Source organism: Canis aureus, chromosome 8, assembly GCF_053574225.1.
Source record: "Canis aureus isolate CA01 chromosome 8, VMU_Caureus_v.1.0, whole genome shotgun sequence".
Classification (NCBI taxonomy): Eukaryota; Metazoa; Chordata; class Mammalia; order Carnivora; family Canidae; genus Canis; species Canis aureus.
Window position 1 is genome coordinate 18,257,427 of NC_135618.1, and position 15,553 is coordinate 18,272,979.

Here is a 15,553-nt window from a genome sequence, read left to right on the forward strand (position 1 = left end):
GAGAAACCTCTGAATTATGTGGATTCCCAAGAGCACATTTCTGGATGTGACTGAGATGGCCTTCCTCGTCTGCCAGATTTAAAAAGACAACTCTGATGGTTATATTTAGCAGTACTGTTCCACAGAAAGAGAAGAAGCTCTTTGTTTCAGGGAGGTTTGGCCCTCATCTCTGTCTGAAGGTAATGCAGCAGCCTACCCACTCTGCTATATGCTCAACCCCAGGGATCCCTGGGTGGCGCAGCAGTTTGGCGCCTGCCTTTGGCCCAGGGCGCGATCCTGGAGACCTGGGATCGAATTCCACGTCGGGCTCCTGGTGCATGGAGCCTGTTTCTCCCTCTGCCTATGTCTCTGCCTCTCTCTCTCTCTAGAGACTATCTAAAGACTATCACAGAGAGTCACTCTCTGTGACTATCATAAATAAAAATTAAAAAAAAAAAAAGATATGCTCAACCCCACACCTGTACCTGATAGGGCCTCCTCCTGATAGGTGAGGCCATAGTCTCCCTGTAGAATGGAGTTCACTACTGCCAGCTGGTTCTGTAAGAAGTGCTGGAGAACTTCATTTGCCTGAAGAAACAAGGAACAGAGACATGTCATGTAGCAAAGGTCCTTTCTTTTTAGGGAAATCACTGTTCTATAAAGTCACAAATGTGGCCTTGTAAGTTTTGCATTTGCTTAGATACCCCTCACTAACTTTCCTTCCATGGCTCCAATATAAATCCTGAGTTCTCTTGTGAGACCTGAACCTCCCATTTCAGCTTCCTTCGTAGCACCCCATCTTTCCCTCCAGAGAAGCCATCCACTATTCACCCCAGGTACAGCTGACCAGTCTTATGTGCAAGTATAAATGGGAACCTCCGGTGTTCTCAAACATTTGCTCAATCTTTCTTCTGCAAGGAAGGATGCTCATGTACTCTTTCTTAATTAGGATAACACTTATGGATACTTTCATCTTGCATGTCTTACTCCTCTTGCAGCGTGCTTTGCCAAACTGCCTTTGTAGTTATGAAGATGGCCAATTACTCTAACCTGCCTTACTAGCTCTCTCACTTGCTGGTGGTATGACTTTGGGCAACTTGCTTACTACAATGTATATCACATTTCTTGACTGCATAACTATAGTTCTAAATTATAGTAATATTCTGAGCATTAAATTGAGGATCCAATGAAAGTACCTAACTATAGGTTACTTACTATATGCATAGTGTAGTAAGAAGGTACTGGACATGTCAGCCATTATTATAATTATTGTTATTGTCATCATAATCATCACCATTAGTTTTACAATCTGTTCACGAAAGTATGATAACCATACAATTGCCTATTATTTGTCTTCATTTCAGATAATATCACCATCTTGAGAACAAAGATTGTGTCTTTACTCTTTGTATCCTCTATACTCAGCAAAAAAAATGATCACATTGTTTGATAAAGAACAATTGTTCTCTTTAAATCAGAATTTCCAATTCTACACCCTTTCTTGGGGAGAAACATTTCTAGTCTCCTCAACAATATATAGCTAATTGTGGATAAAAACTTAAAGCATGGAGATATCTCCATGCTCTGCTTTCTCCCTCAAAATGGTGCTGTGATCTTAGATTTTCAGTAAAAGCAGCAAACATCCTTTGACTCTAGGATTCTGACAACTACCACTCTCTCTTTATTCTTCACCTTAACCCCTTTCCTGGGCACTAGGTTATAGTCCCATTCAACCTTGTTTTTTGCTTCTAAGTAGAGACTGTGCCCTCTAGGAACAGAGAAAATTTCTCTTGAAATGCTTTTCATCAGGGACTCTGAAAGTTGCTTATCTTTGCCTGGGAATATTTGACAGATGCATCTTCACTCTGCAGCAAGAAATCTTCCTTTTTTTTCTCTATGGTGTTCTGTCAGGGAAATCCAACAGAAAGAAGCTGCTAGAAAAAGCATCCTGATTACCTCGGAGTAGACTGGAACATGGAATGGACTAGGAATCAAGAGACTTTTAGTCCTAGTTTTTTTTTTTTTTTTAATAGTTTTTATTTACTTATTAGAGACACACACACACACACACACACAGAGGCAGCGACACAGGCAGAGGGAGAAGCAGGCTCCATGCAGGGAGCCCAACGTGGGACTCGATCCCAGGTCTTCAGGATCAGGCCCTGGGCCAAAGGCGGTGCTAAACCGCTGAGCCACCTGGGCTGCCCCGTTTTTTTAAAGATTTGTTTACTTGAGAAAGAGAGAGAAATGCATGTGAGTGGGGGAAGGGGCAGAGGGAGGAGAGGGAGAATTTCAGCAGGCTCCCCACTGAGCTCAGAGCCTGATGGGGGGGGGGGGGCTAGATTCTACAACCCTGAGATCATGACCTTAGCCAAAATCAAGAGTCAGACACTCAACCGACTGGGCCATCCAGGTGCCCCAAGAGACTTTTAATCCTAGTACTGATCAATTCTCCGTGTTACTTGTAGAAATCCCCTTAATTCCTTTGGGGAATTATCTATAAAATGATAGAGTTGGAAGACATAAGCTCCAATTTTACTTCTGCTGTAGTAGGATTAATAGTGACTCAACCATCAACAATGAACAAAGAAAGTTGAATTGTGGCTAGAAGTAGCAGTTCCTCAGACAATTTGGGTTGCTCTGGATGGAAATGTGTACAAAGAAAATAAAATCATCCAGTGATGACTGAAGGATACTCTGAACAGAGTTTGGAATCTTTCATGAATTCTTCCACCAAGGATTCCAGCGTGTGAAGATAGAAGTACAGATCTTTTCCCCTGAATTTGTAAATTGCACTCCAAAGGACTGGATATGCCAACAACCTTAATGAACAAACTAGAGCCTCTTCAGAGGGCTGCAGATGACCTTGGTCAGGCTGACACCTTGTTTTTAGTCTTGTGATATCAGGAGCAGAGCACCTCCTGCCAGACTTCTGACCTATATGGACTGATGAGCTTATTCATATTTGTTGTTTTAAATTGGTATATTCATGACAATTTTTAATGCAGCAATACAAAATTAATAATATGCCTATATAATAAAAGAGAAAACCATTGCCTATAGAACCCTGTCTTACAATAATCCAGGCTCCTTTGACCACAGTAAAGAGATCAGCTATTTGATAAAAAAATATAGACTTCCTCAGGTATCATTTCAGAAGGGGAGAAATCAGGAGTGCTAAATGCTAAGACAACTACCATCAGTTTTTTCTGGAATTCCCACTTGTCATTCTTAAAGGAGTGCTCCATGAACACTTCAATGGCTTCCCTCTCACAGTCTGCATGAACATCCAGCAGTTTCTGGAGTGTGTCTGCGGGGAGCCTCAGTTGCTAGGCCATCTGCTCTCTGTAGTGGTCAGTTGCCGTCTGCATAGCCACTGAGTTCTGACACAAAGGCAGAGTTGTCAGCACATTCTCCAAGCAAGGAACTGCTCCCTTCCTGATGGCCCTCACAGAGGCTTTCAACAGAGTCCCCAGCCCTGAATAAGCCAGGAAATTTGAGGATAAATACCGAGGTCTCAATCATTAGCTTACAATTTTTATGGATCATCATCCTTAGATCACACACACACAAAAAAACCCACTTTATTTACAAGGAAATCTTATTTTCTCATTTTGAGAATGTATTCCTTTCTTACAACATTACTGTTTTCCTGTTCTTTTACTGTTCTCCCTTTCTTCAAATTATAATTACCAATTACATATGCACATGGGTCACTGGAAAAAATGGTTTCCCATTCAATGAGAATAAAAAGGAATAGATTCTATAGGTGAAATAATATACACAAACAAGACCAGCTACATAATTCCTGTGGCCCAGTACAAAATAAAAATTTGGGCTCCTAATTTACAATTGCACCCAAAAGCATAAGATACCTAGGAATAAACCTAACCAAAGAGGTAAAGGATCTATACCCTCAAAACTATAGAACACTTCTGAAAGAAATTGAGGAAGACACAAAGAGATGGAAAAATATTCCATGCTCATGGATTGGCAGAATTAATATTGTGAAAATGTCAATGTTACCCAGGGCAATATACACGTTTAATGCAATCCCTATCAAAATACCATGAACTTTCTTCAGAGAGTTAGAACAAATTATTTTAAGATTTGTGTGGAATCAGGAAAGACCCCAAATAGCCAGGGGAATTTTACAAAAGAAAACCATATCTGGGGGCATCACAATGCCAGATTTCAGGTTGTACTACAAAGCTGTGGTCATCAAGACAGTGTGGTACTGGCACAAAAACAGACACATAGATCAATGGAACAGAATAGAGAACCCAGAAGTGGACCCTGAACTTTATGGTCAACTAATCTTTGATAAAGGAGGAAAGACTATCCACTGGAAGAAAGACAGTCTCTTCAACAGATGGTGCTGGGAAAATTGGACATCCACATGCAGAAGAATGAAACTAGACCACTCTCTTTCACCATACACAAAGATAAACTCAAAATGGATGAAAGATCTAAATGTGAGACAAGAGTCCATCAAAATCCTAGAGGAGAACATAGGCAACACCCTTTTTGAACTCAGCCACAGTAACTTCTTGCAAGATACATCCACGAAGGCAAAAGAAACAAAATAAAAAATGAACTATTGGGACTTCATCAAGATAAGAAGCTTTTGCACAGCAAAGGATACAGTCAACAAAACTCAGAGACAACCTACAGAATGGGAGAAGATATTTGCAAATGACGTATCAGAAAAAGGGCTAGTTTCCAAGATCTATAAAGAACTTCTTAAACTCAGCACCAAAGAAACAAACAATCCAATCATGAAATGGGCAAAAGACATGAAGAGAAATCTCACAGAGGAAGACATAGACATGGCCAACATGCATATGAGAAACTGCTCTGCATCACTTGCCATCAGGGAAATACAAATCAAAACCACAATGAGATACCACCTCACACCAGTGAGAATGGGGAAAATTAACAAGGCAGGAAACCACAAATGTTGGAGAGGATGCAGAGAAAAGGGAAGCCTCTTACACTGTTGGTGGGAATGTGAACTGGTGCAGCCACTCTGGAAAACTGTGTGGAGGTTCCTCAAAGAGTTAAAAATAGATCTGCCCTACGACCCAGCAATTGCACTGTTGGGGATTTACCCCAAAGATTCAGATGCAATGAAATGCCGGGACACCTGCACCCCGATGTTTATAGCAGCAATGTCCACAATAGCCAAACTGTGGAAGGAGCCTCGGTGTCCATCGAAAGATGACTGGATAAAGAAGATGTGGTTTATGTATACAATGGAATATTACTCAGCCATTAGAAATGACAAATACCCACCATTTGCTTCAACGTGGATGGAACTGGAGGGTATTATGCTGAGTGAAGTAAGTCAATCAGAGAAGGACAAACATTATATGTTCTCATTCATTTGGGGAATATAAATAATAGTGAAAGGGAACAGAAGGGAAGGGAGAAGAAATGTGTGGGAAATATCAGAAAGGGAGACAGAACATAAAGACTCCTAACTCTGGGAAACTAACTAGGGGTGGTGGAAGGGGAGGAGGGCGGGGGGTGGGGGTGAATGGGTGATGGGCACTGAGGGGGGCACTTGACGGGATGAGCACTGGGTGTTATTCTGTATGTTGGCAAATTGAACACCAATAAAAAATAAATTTATTATAAAAAAATTTGGGCTCCTAGTTGAAAATGATTGAGAATTCAAAGCAGAGATGGGCCCAACTCCACACAGGGTACTGCAGGACTGCTTAAGTCACATGCTCACGAAGCCTGCCCTGCATATAAGATGACACAGAATCTTGTTTCTCAGTGGGCTTGCAGGAACTCACAGCTTCCTATTTAGGATCTGACTCATGTAAATTTACAAAATATCTGCTATCTCCTTAAAGAAGTTATCCCATAGGATTTCTCAATATACAGATGTTCTCTCTTTAATTCCATCTTGCCTTTTTATGATTAGTGCATTAGGTTCCTATGTAAGTCTCAGCAGATCTTCACATACAGAGACTTTAATTGATAAACACACAGGGAGATCTTTTCATGGCATAAATATCTGCTTCTCCATAGTTACACACAGATGTAAACAAAATTACTGATAAACCTAGGATATAATCAAAGCCCCACTACACACTGACACAGAGATATGCTTTGGACAAAGGGGACTCACGTGACAATGATTCCCTCTGTTAGGGTCTTGGTCTTTGAGTGAAATATATAGGTACAGATTTTCTTTGATTGATCCTGGAAAGTACTGTCCAGCTGGTCTTCTGGCACCTTCTCAAGATGGAATAAGAGGTTTTTATCATTTGTAGACCAAAGATGAAGCACTTCCGTTTTGGAAAGAACTTCCTGATACACTCTCCAGGCATGTTGGAATTCTGGATTTTGGTATTTGTGCCTGCAAAGGTGGAAAAAAATTGATCACTGAAAAGTGGCCTTCAGGTAAGGGGGTCAGGACTTTTCATTTCCAGGAATCTTTGCATCACTGGAGCTCCTGTGCCTATAAATCTCCTTTAATCCAATCATTTCAAACCAACCTGGGCCATCGCTATAGGCAAGGAAAATCCACTTCTGCATGGAGCAGAGCCAAGAAAATATGGGAGAAGAAGTGAGAAGCATCAGTCCCAACTGAAGCAATTTATGGTCAGTTTCCTTAGCACTGTTGTGGAATTTAGTGGTTTACGTATTTATTAAATGTTTATCAAGTCACTGATGAGTGAAAAAAATGGGGACGCCTGGGTGGCTCAATGGTTGAGCGTTTGCCTTCAGCTCAGGGCGTGATCCTGGGATCTGGGATCAGGTCCCACATCAGGCTCCCCACAGGGAGCCTGCTTCTGCCGCTGCCTACATCTCTGCCTCTCTCTCTGTTTCTATCAGAAATAAATGAATAAAATCTAAAAAAGAAAAAAGAAAAAGAAAAAAATGATGAGAATTCCTTTTGTGATCTATGTCCATATTAGATATGAAATATGGGTCCTAAAATACTGTAATACCAGAAAGAAGAGTAAGATATTGCTTGTGAAAATATCAGGAAGATGACAAATAATACCAATGTAAGAAAAAAACTTATAAAATTCAGAGTAAAATCACAATAAATAAATATATTTGTAATTCTTTCAGCAGAAACATTCATAGGGTAAGGTTAATCTAAAGGTAATTTGGAGAACTTGACACTGTCTATCTCAAACTATGTCTACCTTGACAGTGCTTCACAGAATGATTTTGGGGAGTATGTCAGGGGTACAATAAAGGTTTTTGAAGGAATGAATGCATGAACAATTAAACAAAATATGTATTACTTCCAAGTGCCATCAGTTATTCACCTTGCTAAAATAAAATAAAATGCATGTAAAATTTACATGTAGTAAATTAACAATATTAAAATGGTGATATAATGTACAAGATTATAAGAAAGAAGAAAGTGAAATGATGAGAAGGATCACTGTGAATCTGAAAATCTTACTAGATGGATATTTTTTTTCCTGTACACTTATTGGATAAATATCCTTTGTCTGAAATTTGTAACTATTCGGGTACCAGTAAAATCTTCATAGAATATTTCATAGAAATATGAAATATATTTTTAAAATTAGATCATTTAAATATGGTATACACATGCAAAAAAATGCTATTCAATCTTAGAAAGGAAGATATCCTAACATATGCTACAGCATGAATGAATCTTAAGGACATACATCATGGTTAATGAAATAAGCCAGTCATAAAAAGACAAGTAGCGTATGATTCCATTTATATGAGGTATCTCTACGGAGACAGAGTAGGATGGTGGTTGCCAAGGGCTGGAGGCAGGGAGTACATGGAGTTAGTTTTTAACAGGTACAGAATTTCAGATGGGGAAGATGAAAAACTTTGAGTGGGTGAGTTGCACAAGAATGTGAGTATACCTATTGCCACAGAACTATAAACTTAAAAATGGTTAAAATGGTAAGTTTTATGTTTTATATATTTTTCCATAAAAAGTTTAGGGTCCTTTCATTTCTTGTGATTCTAGGCTTACCAACTTCTAATCTGATGAGCTATTTTGTGTGGAACAGGAAGAGCACATAATAAGGAGCTCAAGTATGTGGGTCTTAGGAAATTATAGCACTATAACCTAGAAAAATGTTTTCCTATACGTATTTGGTCTAAAGTCATTTGGTTGAACATTGGTCCTTAAACTTCCTCAGTGAGCTTTCTCCAGCACCTAGAGTTTCACAAGCAATAACCTATGATAAACAATCACCAAACACCATTCAAAAATCACCTCTCACTATTAGATTGCATCTCCATCTGATGTCAAACAAAAGTTGAATTCAAGTGCTGACTGACAAGGCTTAGTTGACTCTCACCCCACCCCCCGCCCCTCCCTGTTGAACCTTCCACCACCCAGAGCATGCTCTGAGACCTGGAATCAGCTTTACAGCATCCTCTGAGTATTCAGCTTCCATGATTGATGCTCCATCTATCTTCAACTCCAGGGTAAAATCCCAAACAGTCCAAACAAACTCACAAACTCGGTGGGGTCCTCTTTTTCATCAGAGGTTGAGGATTTTTTCCTGATTAGCTGTGTTAGTTCAGTCACATAGCTGAGAATTTAGCTAAGGAAGGAGAAACACCACAGTTTCAGCTTGTATTTAAAAACAAATTTTATAAACATTGACTTATGTCCCATGTCCCCTTCCTCTCAACCATGACAATTAAGTCACAGGAAAGATGACAGGATCAGTTGCCATTCAGGTAAACTCAATAAAACTTGGTGGTTTGGTCCCTGGGAGGATACTGCAGCTATTCCAGGGCTTGATTTTTGATGGTGCCTATGCTATTGTAGATCAAGGTGCTGCTCAGAAACACAGTCAGGGCAAAGATCCATGAGTCATGGATCTTTGGGTTGACCTATGAAACACATTAGAGCAAAAGGCTGAAGAGTACACTCTTCATTTACTTGTTAACATGCTTTAGCACATTGACCAGAATGTAGCAGGTGTGTACCAAGTAGCAGGAAATTATTCCTACAGCAAATTTTATGTGCCATGGTCAACATTAAAAACATAATGTTACTCAGTTAAATTCAACAACTATTCATTAGATATCTTCTAAATGACAGGCAGTGCATTTGGTTGGGTGGATGCAAAGTTCCGTATGACAGTCCTTGCCCCTGAGAAGTTAGTTGACTTTCTGGGTTAGCAGACCAGACTAATATGTAAACATACAACCGTAACTAAGTGAATGCTTTGCCAGCAGTGGAACCAAAAGCTAAAATATAAAAGAGAAAGGGAGTAAATCCAAAAATGTAAAAAAGTGTCCTGTGAATTCGGAGTAAGACTTTACATCTGACTGTGAAATGATAGGAGTAGGTAAAAATAACAGCTGAGTTGGGCTGCCTGGCTGGCTCTGTCAGTTAAGAGCCTGCCTTTGGCTCTGGTCATGATCTCAGGGTCCTGGGATCAAGTCTCAGGTTGGGCTCCCTGCTCCTCTGGAACTTCTCCCTCTCCCTCTACCCCTTCCTCCCTCCCTCCCCGAGGGGCCTTGCTCATGCCCACGAGTGCTCTCTCTCTCTCTCTCTCAAATAAGTAAATAAAATCTTTTTTAAAAAAGTATCTAAGGAAACAAGGAGGATGGAATTCCAGAGGGCAAGGAATTGCTTTGGATAGGAACAGTGACAATTCTTCCCCCTCCCCACACACAAAAAGCTTGTATGAAGGAGACAAGGATTACTGCAAGCAATTGTCCCATGAGAAGTAAGAGCTAGCAGGAGCAGAGCCAGCAGGAACCATGGACAAGAAGGGCACTGTGAAGGGTGTCAGGCAGGGGGCAACTGACGAACATGCTGGAATGTCACAGTATGGAATCTGGAGGGAGACTGCTATGGTTCAACACCTGGAGTTCTAATCATCTACTGCCTGGGAGACTTTGAAAAAAGAACCCACCTCTGTAGGAGAACCTACCTCTTGACTTTCTCATCGTGTACTATGTAAAAAAGTAATTCCTACTTAATTCATTACTGTGCAGGTCAATAACAAAAGCTTTCCAGTACACTGAATTTTCCGCAGTTAATGTACTATTTCTACAATGAGCCTGTGAAGCCAAAGAGAATTGAAGCAACAAGTTCGGTGTCAATAGGTCTGTAAACTGGGAAATACTAAGAAATATTAGGGTAACTAAAATATTTTTTGTCAAAAAAATCAATTTGATTCTTAACAGACTTCTGTGCAAGAGATTAGAAGTAAAACATGCGTTTAGTATTGCTGTGTTAGAAGGCAATGTAGAGTTCCCATAGTTATTATTTTGAAAGGCTTTGGGGAGGAGATGATCTTACAAAGTGATTTTTTTAAAAAGATTTTATTTATTTATTCATGAGAGACACACAAGGAGAGAAGCCTCTGCTTCTCTGCACAGGAAGAGGGAGAAGCAGGCTCCATGCAGGGAGCCTGATGTGGGACTCGATCCAGGGTCTCCATGGTCAGGCCCTGGGCCGAAGGTGGCGCTAAACCGCTCAGCCACCCCGGCTGCCCTTACAAAGTGATTTTTAAAAATTTAATGTAAAGTGGGACAGCGGTAGCAAGGCAAGAAGCTTTAATCGCCCAAATAAACAAGTTGAATGAGATAGTTCTATTACATACAGATAAATGATCATTGGTTTCCTAAGTTACTCTCTGTAAGAGTTTTCTGGAGTGATGGTTAAATGCTCAAAAACTGATTTTTAATAAATACTACCAGTTATTTGTGGGGATTGTGCATTTAAAAACAATGCATGATGAATAAACCATATAGTTAGGTCATACAAGTTACTTTTAACAGCTGAGATTAGGAAGATTGCCGTTGAATTATTCCATGCAATATAGCTTTGTAGTATTTTCAGGATATTGGATGTTATCCATAAAAGAACAATCGGCAGTCCAAATTTTAGATTTAAATTGTCTCTAGGGTAAGGGTCACCTTTTCTCTTTGTTTTTCCAGTGCCCAGCAGGACCCGTGTGAGGAGGAAGGGCATTGGGAAGTGGAGGGAGAGACCCATTTTTAAAGTCGGGTTGTTTTTTGTTGTTGAGTTGTGGGAATTCTTTATATATTCGAGATATTAACCTCTCATCAAACATACGGTTTGCAAATATTTTCTCCCATTCTGAAGGTTATGTTTCACTCTGTTGATTGTGTGTTTTGATGCACAGATGTTTGACATTTTTAATTTTAATATACTTTTTTTGGCCTTTGTTTTTGTTGTCATATTCAAGAAATCATTGTCAAGTCCAATGTCATGGAACATTCTCCCTATGTTTTCTTTCCTTCTGTTATAGTTTTAGGTGTTATGTCGAGGTCTTTGATTCCTTTATATTTTTTTCTGTAAATAGTGCATGTATGGTAAAGGTCTAATTTCATTCTTTCACATGTGGAAATGCAGTTTTCACAACACCATTTGTTGGAAAGACTGTTCTTTTCCCATTAAATGGTCTTGGCACCATTATTGAAAATCATTTGACCATATAAGCCAAGGTTTATTTCTGGGCTCTCTATTCTATTCCATTGGTCTATATGTCATTATTTATGCCAGTACCACACTGTGTGGATTGTAGTTTTAAAATCAGGAAGTGTGAGACCTCTAACTTTATTGTTTCTTTTTAAGATTGTTTTGGCTACTCTGGGTCCCTTGAGATTCATGTAACTTTTAGGATGCTGTTTATTACACTTTGTTGTTTAAGCATTGTTCTTTTTCTGCAAAAAAATGCCATTGAGATTGTGATGGGGATTGCACTGAATCTATAGATATCTTCGGATGGTCTTGACAGTTTCATAACATTAAGCCCTGCATCCCATGTACACAAGATATGTTTCCATTTATTGTCTTCTTTATTTTTGCTTTTATTTTTGAGAGAGAGGAATGGAGAAAGAGTGAGAGAGAAAGAGACAGAGAGAGAGCATAAGGAGGAGGGAAGGGCAGAGGGGGAGGGAGAAGCTCAACAGGAGCAGGGAGACTGACATGGGGCTTGATCCCAGAACCCTGGGATCATGACATGAGCCAAAGGCAGACACCTGACTTAACCACCAAGACCCCACATTTCTTCTTGAATTTCTTTCAGCAACGTTTTGTAGTTTTTGAGTATATAGTCTTCAGCTTCCTTATTTAAGTTTATTCCTAAGAATTTATTGGTTTTGGTGCTATATATTTTTGAAGCCATTTTATTTATTTATTCGAGAGAGAGAGAGAGAGCAAAGGGAGGAGCAGAGGCAGAGGAGGGAGAGAATCAGACTCCCTGCTGATCAGAGAGCCAGATGCAGGTGGGGTTCAATCCCAGGACCCTGAGATCATGACTTGAGCTGAAGGCCTTATTTCCCTAAGATCCTGCCCCTGCAATCAGCCTCTCCGAACCCTTGCCATGTTCTACATCAACTGACAATTCTAAAATGAGCTTCAAGTGCACGTGCAACACACATCCCTTCAGTAAACTCTGGACAGCTGGGGCTTACCAGGACTGGGGATCTAGGGTCTGGGCCCAAACACCTATATAGCTTCCGGGACATAAGGAGCCCACATCTCAAAAAAGATGCCACTCTGAGGTGGCAGGTGCATGTGGGCTGCAGTCATTCTCCATTTAGTTTTGCTGTTGATTGGGTACAAATCTCTCCCAGTAGAGCTCCAAGGTATAAGCCACCATATCTTCCCTGGCAAGTCAGCAGTAGAGTATCCTTCAGTATTGCCTTCAGGGGGAATAGGATCATCTGTGTAGGTGAGATTTTGGAATTAGGCAGATCCTTGAACTCCTCTAAGACCTGCTCCTGTGACCCAGTCTTTCCCTACACTTGGATCACTTGCCTGATCCATGTCCCAGGCTACTCTGACCTGCTGGCCCATGTAGTGGACAGTACACACCCTGTCAGCCAGCCTTGGGCAGCCGAGGCCTTCCAGGCATGAGAGACTTGAGCCTGTCCCCAGTCACCTGCATAGCCTTAAGGGAGAAGGAAACTGGCTCACCACAAATCTTCCTGAGGTGGGAACTTGAAACTGATGACAATAAGTCCCTATTTGGATTTGCTGCCTGACGGGGTCCTGGACTGGAGTCCACCAGTCCAGAAGTCCAGGACTTCTCCACCAATCAAGGGTCTTGGGTGTCTTTTTTTGGAGGCTATCATGGCAAGTCGGCCCGACAGGGCAATCCAGCCTCTTCCAGTTCTGCCTTCAAGGAGAATATGCACATTTGTGTAGTTTACGATTTGGAATGAGGCAGGTACCTAGTACACCAAAAAGCCCATTTCTGTGACATGGCATATTCGGACATTTGCTCTGTTCCAGGTCCCTGGCTACCCTGTCCTGCAAGGGCATATGCATGTGAACTATGCAATCCATTGGTTGGCTCTGGACAGCCTGAGCCTTCCATGCTTGCGTGGCTCAGGCTGATCCCCAAAGACCTGCGACCTGCACAGTCTCGGGGTAGAGAGAGTCCACCCCAAGAATATTATTCTGAGGGAGCACCTTCCAACGGACAATAGTCAGTCCCCAAGTGGTCTTCTTGCCTGATGGAGACTCGGGTTTGTTTTCTTTTTAAAATATACATATATATTTTTATTGGAGTTCAATTTGCCAACATATAGCATATCACCCAGTGCTCATCCCGTCAAGTGCCCCGCTCAGTGCCCATCACCCAGTCACCCCAACCCCCCGCCCACCTCCCTTTCCCTTTCCACTTACCCCTTGTTCATTTCCCAGGAGACTCAGGTTTTTCTCGGAACCCGGCCTCCTAGGTTTGTCAAAGCAGCTGAATAACTTACGTTTTGCCTTCGGGAGGAATATCCACCACGGGGGGCCTAGGGCGTGGGATTAAGCGGGTGCCTCGCAGCCCTAAAAGCCTGCTCCCTAAGCTCTCCTGGTCTGTAGGGCTTGGAGGAAGTCCACTTGGTGAAAATTATTTAGAGGGGGCGGCTTTAAATTGGCAACAGTGGATCTCCATTTGGATTTGCTGACTCCTGAGGTCCGTGCTTCTCCAGCAGCCAGGGCCCCCAGGTGTCACTTATTGGAGGATCACCTGACCAGCAGGCCCCGCCTCTCCCTGGCAAGGCCACTAACTCCAATTCTGCCTTCAGGGGCATTATTCTCCACTGGGTAGCTAGGGTTTGTGATTAGTGGGATGCCTTGTTCCCACCCACCACTTGCTCCCAGGGGTCCTCCCTGCCTGTGAAAGTCCTGCAAGGCCTCAAGGGTAGAGGGAGGCCACTCCCCAAAAGTTGCTCGGAAAGGGCTGCTGCTGATGGGTTTATAGTCATCCGCCTTTTGGACCTACTTTCTGATTAGGTCCCAGGCTTGCTTTATTGGATGAAACCCCTTGTCAGCCAACCCTGCCTTATACTGGGATTGAGATAGGATTCCTCCTGCCTTGCCTTTAGGAGAGTATATGCTTTTCTGTAGGTCAGGTCTTGGCATTAGGTCTATACTTTATACATTCTAAGAGCTTGCTCCTGTGATTAAGCCTTGTTGACACTTGTCCTGTTCCCAGTCTCCAGGTCTCTTCACCTTTGAGTCCAATGCATGTGCAGTCTGCACCCATTCAGCTGGACTTGATGATCTAATGTGTTTTCCTCCCCTCTCTTATAATAGTTTAAAAGCCCTGGTTGTGCTTTATGTAGCATCAGAGGCCCTGGTTCCTTTCATATGATGCTTAGCTGTAGTTTAACATGCCACCTCATGGTTAAAATTTTCTTACCCTCACATGTACCTTGCACTCAACAGAAGAGTATAGGGAAAAGCCACAATGTTGCCTCCCTTTAAGTACATTTCCTAGAGGACTGATTGTACAGAATAACCTATCTTTATAAATATTTACTAGAATTACATCTCATGGCAAGATTATCTGCAAAGAAGCCCAAGCATTTAGTCTCTTATTCTGCTTGAATTAGAAATTCTAATTTCTAATTATAACTGCAACCGGTGTGCCATGTGCCTGGGTAAAAATTCTTTTTCAATGAGAAAAGGAGAGTGACTACTAAAGATAAATACCAGTGTCTTCCACAGCAACCACGAATATCTCTAGAACTTATGTTATACTGAGGCAGACAGACAATATATCATTGTACCCTGAGTAGAGAAAGCAGCACGATAGATATATGCACAGGGTAGTGCCTGAATAAAAAAGAAGGAAAATCCAGGTGGAGTGGGAGATACAGCCTTCCAGGTATGGAATAAATCACAGAATAAAAGGCACAGCATAAGGAATACAGTCAGTGATACTGTAATAGCAATGTAAGGGGACAGATAGTAGCTACACCTGTAGTGAACATAGCATGATTTATAAACTTGTGGGATAACTTTGTTGTACACCTAAAACTAATGTAACCTTGTGTGTTAACTATATTCAAGGATAATCTAATATCACTGAAGAAAGACTGAGCCAAGAAAACTTTCTAAAAGGAGCAAGCTAAAAAAAAAATAATAATAAATAAATAAATAAAAGGAGCAAGCTAGTAAAGATAGTTAAAAATTGAAAAGTAGCAGCAAATAGAATGATTTAAAGGATGAAGATGATTAGAAGGTATCCAAATGATTCCTAGGCTTTTCACTGAATAAACAGATGTCAAAAAGTAACAAAAAATAACCATAGCAGTGTCTTTTAAGTGG

At 41.2% G+C, this 15,553-nt stretch overlaps 1 pseudogene; it reads right to left on the reverse strand.

Annotated features, from left to right (window-relative positions):
- The window catches only part of LOC144318230 (guanylate-binding protein 4-like), a 28,511-nt pseudogene extending 15,712 nt beyond the window's left edge, over window positions 1–12,799 (reverse strand).
- Window positions 12,800–15,553: the final 2,754 nt, after the last annotated feature.